At 57.1% G+C, this 6,000-nt stretch overlaps 1 protein-coding gene across 1 annotated transcript in view; it reads right to left on the reverse strand.

The window, feature by feature from the left end:
* Positions 1-3,835, reverse strand: part of EPB41L3 (erythrocyte membrane protein band 4.1 like 3) — a 225,957-nt gene extending 222,122 nt beyond the window's left edge. The window contains exon 1 of the mRNA XM_043443963.1: positions 3,699-3,835. The gene's annotated coding sequence lies outside the window, so the exon portion shown is untranslated. The remainder of the gene's footprint in view (positions 1-3,698) is intronic.
* Between the last annotated feature and the right edge of the window lie 2,165 nt (positions 3,836-6,000).

A 6,000-nucleotide genomic window follows, 5' to 3' on the forward strand; every position in this document is an offset into this window, starting at 1 on the left:
CTGACTTCAAGTCCTACACAAATCATCCCCTGCTTGAGTTTTTGCTCCCCTTCCCCATTTTTTAATTTTCAGAGATAGCACGTTAATATTCAGTGTGCTGTGAGGGGAGCTGGCAACGCGGGGTGAGGTGTAGCATGAAGAATCTTAGGCTTCAAGAAGAGAAGAGAGGAAGGGTAGGCATGGAGGAGAGAGAAGGCCTGAGTGTTACAGCTCAGGAGATGGCTCTGGAAGAAACAGACAGGCAGGCTATCTTCAAAAAAGTTGTTTTTTTAATATATAATTAATTTTTTTCTTTTTTTGCCACACTGCACAGCATGTGGGATCTTAGTTCCTTGATGGGGGGTGGAACCAGGGCACCCTCTATTGGAAGGCAGAGTGTTAACCACTGGACTGCCAGGGAAGTACTGAGAAAGTTCTTATTAGTCTGTTTATATACTCCTCTTCCTCCTTCAAATCCAAACCACAGGACCATCCTCAGTCAGGTGCTCCTTGCTGCTGTCACTCAAAGCACTGAGATCTCTTAACTTTCCCATATGTCTACACAGCAGGACCAAAATCACGTTTCCTTTTCGGCCTTCCAACCAGCATGTGAGGGCAGAGGTCCTGTCCTCTTCAACCTTCAGCTCCCAACATTTGAATAATGAGCTTATCTAGAGTGGACTGAACCTTTGTGAAAGTAGTGAGGTCTCCATTTCTGGAGGTATTTAATCTGAGACTGTTACAGAGGGGCTTTGAACACGCAACAGTCATTCTGTTATTTCTAGATTTCCTAACATCCTAAGTGGGCTTCGCCAGTGTCTCAGCGGTAAAGAATCCATCTGCCAATGCAAGAAACGTAGGAGACCCGGGTTTGGTCCCTGCCTGGGTCAGGAAGATCCCCTGGAGAAGGAAATGGCAACACACTCCAGTATTCTTGCCTGGGAAATCCCATGGACAGAGGAGCCTGTCGGGCTACAGTCCATAGGATTGCAAAAGAGTCGGACTAAACAACAGCAACATCCTAAGCGCATTCTCATAAGTGATTTCATCAATCACAAGTGGTTTTTAAAAAATGTAACTAAACTCCGCACAATAGGCCTCAAAATGACTGTAAAACTTGGTTTAAGATTTGGATTTTTAATAATTATTAAATTTTTTTTTCAGGCCAACATTTTTAATTATAAGCACCAGTCTATATGTGTTTATTGAACACATACTATATTCCCCGCCCTGGAGAAAAAAGATCAGACAAAGCCCTGCCCTCAACAACTTACACCACAGGCAGGAGGAAACCTCCCTTAAGGGGACTTAGACATCATAGCTAGTTATACAGTTTTGGTTTTACAGCCCTGCTCCTCGGAACTGAGAATGTTCCCTGAGGTTACTGCAGTTCTAAGGAGTCCATTAAAAAGCCCTCCTTGGAAACTACTGTTACAGGCAAGGATTAACCCTTGGTGTCACGAAGTCTCTGAACATATGTAATTGATCCAGGAGGGAATGCCTGTGGCAGATAAGAGAAGGCCTGCAAGGTCATTTCCAAACCAACGTGAACTGACCGCTTCCCTGCTGTAAGTGAAGTGTTGGTGCACCCTGCCCACCTCCATCTGAGGACAATTCCAGTCTGGGAAGGACGAACCTCGCCCGGCCCTCCAGGAACTATCATTAGCAGAAATGAATCCAGACCAGATTAGAGTCTGTTTCTAATCAAATGGAGTTTAGATTTAAGCTGGAATTAAAATTGGGGTTTACAGCCCTTTTCACTTTCATTCATTTCGTGATTTCTAACCCCTTCCCCGCCCAGTCTTAATCCAGTGCACTTGGCAGGGGATTACACAGGAGTTGACCACGAGCCGGGGCTGGGGGCGCGGGAGACTGGAGCCTTCGGTCCCCTAGGAGAGAGGCGGCCAGGGCCGGGAGCCCGACCTCTGGCCTGGGCCAGCCTCGCCTTGCCTCGGGAATCTTTGGCGTTTCACCGCGCTACCCGCGTTCTCCCTTTCCGCGTCTTTGGGCGCCGCCCTCGCTCCCGCGAGGATTTCGCCTCCAGCATCTCCGGCTTTCCCTGCGCAGAAGCTTCACTTCTGCAGAATGAAAAGCGAAAGCCGCGGCCGGCGGGCGGAGTTGGGGGCCGAATGCGCCGCGTGGCTACTGCTTGGGATCCGCAGCGGCCGCGAGGGCGACCCCCACGCGGCGCCGAACCCGACCTCAACTTCAGCGCTAGTGCGGCGTCCCCGGAGCCCACCGCAGCCCGGATGCGCCCCCCACCCCCGACACACACCGGCGCAGAGCCCCCCTGTACCCGCGGCCCCGGGAGCCCTCCACAGCTGGTCCCCAGCCTCCCCCACCGTCCGCGCAGCGCGCCCCCCGCCGGCCTGTTCCTCCGCCTCCGACCCGGACGCGCCAAAGGCAGTTCGGCGGCTCAGCGACCCCAACTTCGGTTTCCCGAGGGACACGACACCCTCAGCAAACCGCGGAATCACCTCCGCCGGCCTCTTCCGAGGTCCCTACACCCGGGCGAAGGGCATTCCTCTGGATTTTGGAAACCTTCCCCATTCGCCCCGGGAGAAACTGGATCTCCGTCCGCACCCTCTGGGCAGATGATAGCCACCCCCGGACGCGCCTAGGTGGAGTGGGGGTGGGGGCGGGCAGCTGGAGCCGGAGGAGAAGAGTCAGCAGCGCTGAGTTGCTGGATGCAGCTGCGCGCTGCTGGCGAAGACCGGTGGTGGGGCCCTGCATCTCCGCCGGGCAGGGGGAGCCGACCCCTGCACCTCTGCCTCACGGAGGAACACACACACACGCTCACAGCCGCCAGCACCCCCACGCCAGATCCCGGACGCGGAGGTCAGAGCCACTGTCCCAATTCACAGCAGGGTCTGAAACGCCCAGATGGAGGCAGATGCTCTTGCCTCTTCTCCGAGGTTTCCAACATCCCTGGAGGCCCCCCAATTTCCCAGAGCGAGCGAGGATCTGGCTACAGAGTTTCCGCTCCCTGGGCCAGCGGTTCAAACTGCAGGAGGGGCGGGTGGTGTGGACAGAGGGAGCACTTCAGAGCGAGCCCGCGCCACCTCCGCCCTCGGCGCAGAGAACCGGCCCGCCCCACTCGCCTCCAGCGCGCGGCTGGGCGGTCGGGGCCGAGGAGCGGGACCCCGGGGCGCTCCAACTCGGGCGAGGGCAGGGAGGGGAGTGACGGCAACAACCCCTCAGCGCGCCGGCGAAGGCACGGATCTCCGAATAGGCTGCGCCGTGGACGCGGAGGGGTGGAGGCGAGACGGGCGGAGGAGTTGCGGGGCCGGCAGGGATGACATCCTTCGGAGCCCGGGTCTCTCAGAGACTGAAGGTTCGTGCGCTCGCCGGACCCGCGCGCTCACTCCCGGGGTTCGCAGAGGCGCAGCGCCCGGCTCCCGCTGCGGCTCCCGAACGGCGCGCACGGGGGCGATCCCGGCCCGCGGCAAGCAGGGTGCCCGCCCTCCTACCACCGCTGAGCCCCTCTCCGTCCATCCCTCGCCGCAGGTGCCCAACCGGGAGTCTCTGCGCATTCCAGGTGGTTCCGGGCAAGCAGCCCCCGGCCGGGCCAGCCTCGCCCCCTGCCTCGCCTTCTCCCTCCTCGACCTCGAGCCAAGGGCAGGCGCCCGCGCCGCGGCCCCTGCGCACCGCGCGAGCCAGCGTCCCGGCCTGCGCCCGGCTGGGAAGAGAGATGGGATAGGGGAAGGAAAGGCGCTCACCTGGGTCACCGGGAGTGTCCCTCTCCGGCCCCTCCCGGAGCCTGTTCGCCGCTCCCCGGCACAACCTTCCTCGAAGAAAAAAAGTAGAGAAGGGCAGAGAGGTAGGGCTGCTCAGGGGTCCCTGCGCAGCGGCTTTTTCCTACGGATTCTCCCGCGTTCGATCTCCGGCTCGGTGGCGGGAAAGGGCTCTCGGAGGCCGGAAGGGGCCGCCAGACCCGGGCCCTCTCGCGGCGGCGGCGGTGGCACCTCCAAGTTGCCACCTGCAGCGCGCGCCGGGCGCCTGTGACAGCCCGCGCCCCTCTGCCCGCGCCGACCCGCCCTCCGCGGCCGCTGGTTGGCTGCTCCCCGAGCCTGGGCGGTCCCCGCGCTCGGCCCCGCCCCGCTCCGTCCGCGAGCAGCGTTCGCGGCGCTGGGTTCCTGCCCAGCAGCCCCGGGCTTTATAGCCCGCGAGTGCTGAGAGCTGCTTGGGCTTTGGCAAGCAGGGAAGGATCGGGCACACACACGCGCAATTTTGTGTCGGTCGGGGATTGGAGAAGAGAGACGGTGTGACACAAACCCTTCGCGCGCCTGAAGGGGACCTGGTAACTCGGCTCCTTTTGCTGGTATTAAATCTGTGCAGTTTCTGAAAAGAGTTCAAGGCACGGCAGAAGCGGCGGGGATGCGAGTCCTTAAGTGTTCGGAGGCTTGTTTCCGCTTAAGCTTCACACGAGTGCACACGAAGCGCTAAAATACGACGATAAGTCCTGGGATCCGAGTCTTTTCTCACCCAACCTGCACCACCGACGCAGAGAACCTCGGGCTCCAGCGACCCCCTAGCCACTCACCCCTACCGGTGCCCACCGAGCCCTCAGGCCTGGAGGAAGGCCCAGCGCGTCAGCCACGTGCTTGCTTGATTCTGCGTCCAGGCAGAGAACACTCACGCCCGTGCATGCACAAGGCCTGCGTTTTGCACAACCGGGCCTTTTAAGTAAACAGAGGGCGCCTGATCTTTCTTTTCCCTCCCACTGCCTCCCTAGAGACTGGGACAGGAGTTTCCTGGGCCATCGCCCAGGCATTCATGCGCACCCTTCCCTCTGTCGCTTAGTACCTCCTGAAGTCACGCTTTCTAGACAACTCCTTGGGTAAAGTCTACCGGAGGAGAAAAGCATATAAAAGGATGAAAATCCCACTCTAGGAAGTGATCCAGTCAAGCAGAAACGTCTCCCTCCCTGATACACCTACGGGAGCGAGGTACAGTGCCAACTCCCTGTTAGTTTAATAACATTTCAAAATGAACTTCCCAAATCGCACATTTTATAGTCCATCAGGGACATATCTCTGTTTTGTGAGCGCACGTGTGCCACTCTTAAGCATGACAGGAGTGCACACGCGGTCCTGTCTAGCTGTGCTTTCTAGACTCCTCAATAGGGGGAGGGGGAGGAAAGAGGCTTCACTAAAGAAAGTCAGGGGACAGTTGTCACCAGTCAAGGAGACTCTCGCTGTCCTCTTGTTGCTAAGTGACTTGGGATGCTGCTTCATAGTCCCAGTTCCTTGCATCTTAAGGCAGATTTTGTTTCATGAGATCCTCACACCTTGGGTTCACTTTGGAAAATGATAGCCACTTTTTCCCCCCTCCTGGCAGTCAAGTGCTAACCTTTACTTCTCAAGAAGAGGCAAGTCTGTCCTTATCCATCTTCTTAAAACTTGAAACCCAAGGAGACTAGGGTGGTGCAATTCAGAGGCAAAACATTCTAGAGGAGGTCTTTTCATATTCCAAGTTAAGCGCTTGCTAAGTGCATTCTGCTTTGACCTGAACAAGCTGAAACTGAGGGTTGAATGAGGGTGTGGCTTGGCTCAAGCTTGAGTGCAGCTGGATTCAGTACCAGAAGGAGTACCTGATTAGAGGTGGAGGTGGGGGTGGGGATGGGGGACATGCCTCTTGTCGAATATTAGTCCACCCAGGCATCTGATGTGTTGACAGCCAGGCCAGGCACAACTGGCTTTTCCTTAATAGCAGGGAAGGAGCTACAGACTCAAGTGGCTGAGAAAGCGAGGAAAGATAAAATTGGAGCACCTGTGAATAGTGAGAAATCAATGGATGCTCTTTGGTCCACTGAACATACCAGTGGCTCATGATTCGGAAGGAGGAGGTGTGAGAGAGTTCTTGGGACTTAGAGTGGCTTATGGAGTAGACAGACACAGGGCTGACTCCAGGTTCCATTTTTCCTGTGTGCTGTGTTTGATTTGCAAGTGAGACAGGTTGTTAAAGTCTCATTCTGTTCATCTGTGTAAAGGGGTTCCGGGGTCCTGTCTGATGGAGCCG

The sequence above is a fragment of the Cervus canadensis genome, chromosome 23 (genome assembly GCF_019320065.1).
Source record: "Cervus canadensis isolate Bull #8, Minnesota chromosome 23, ASM1932006v1, whole genome shotgun sequence".
NCBI lineage: Eukaryota > Metazoa > Chordata > Mammalia > Artiodactyla > Cervidae > Cervus > Cervus canadensis.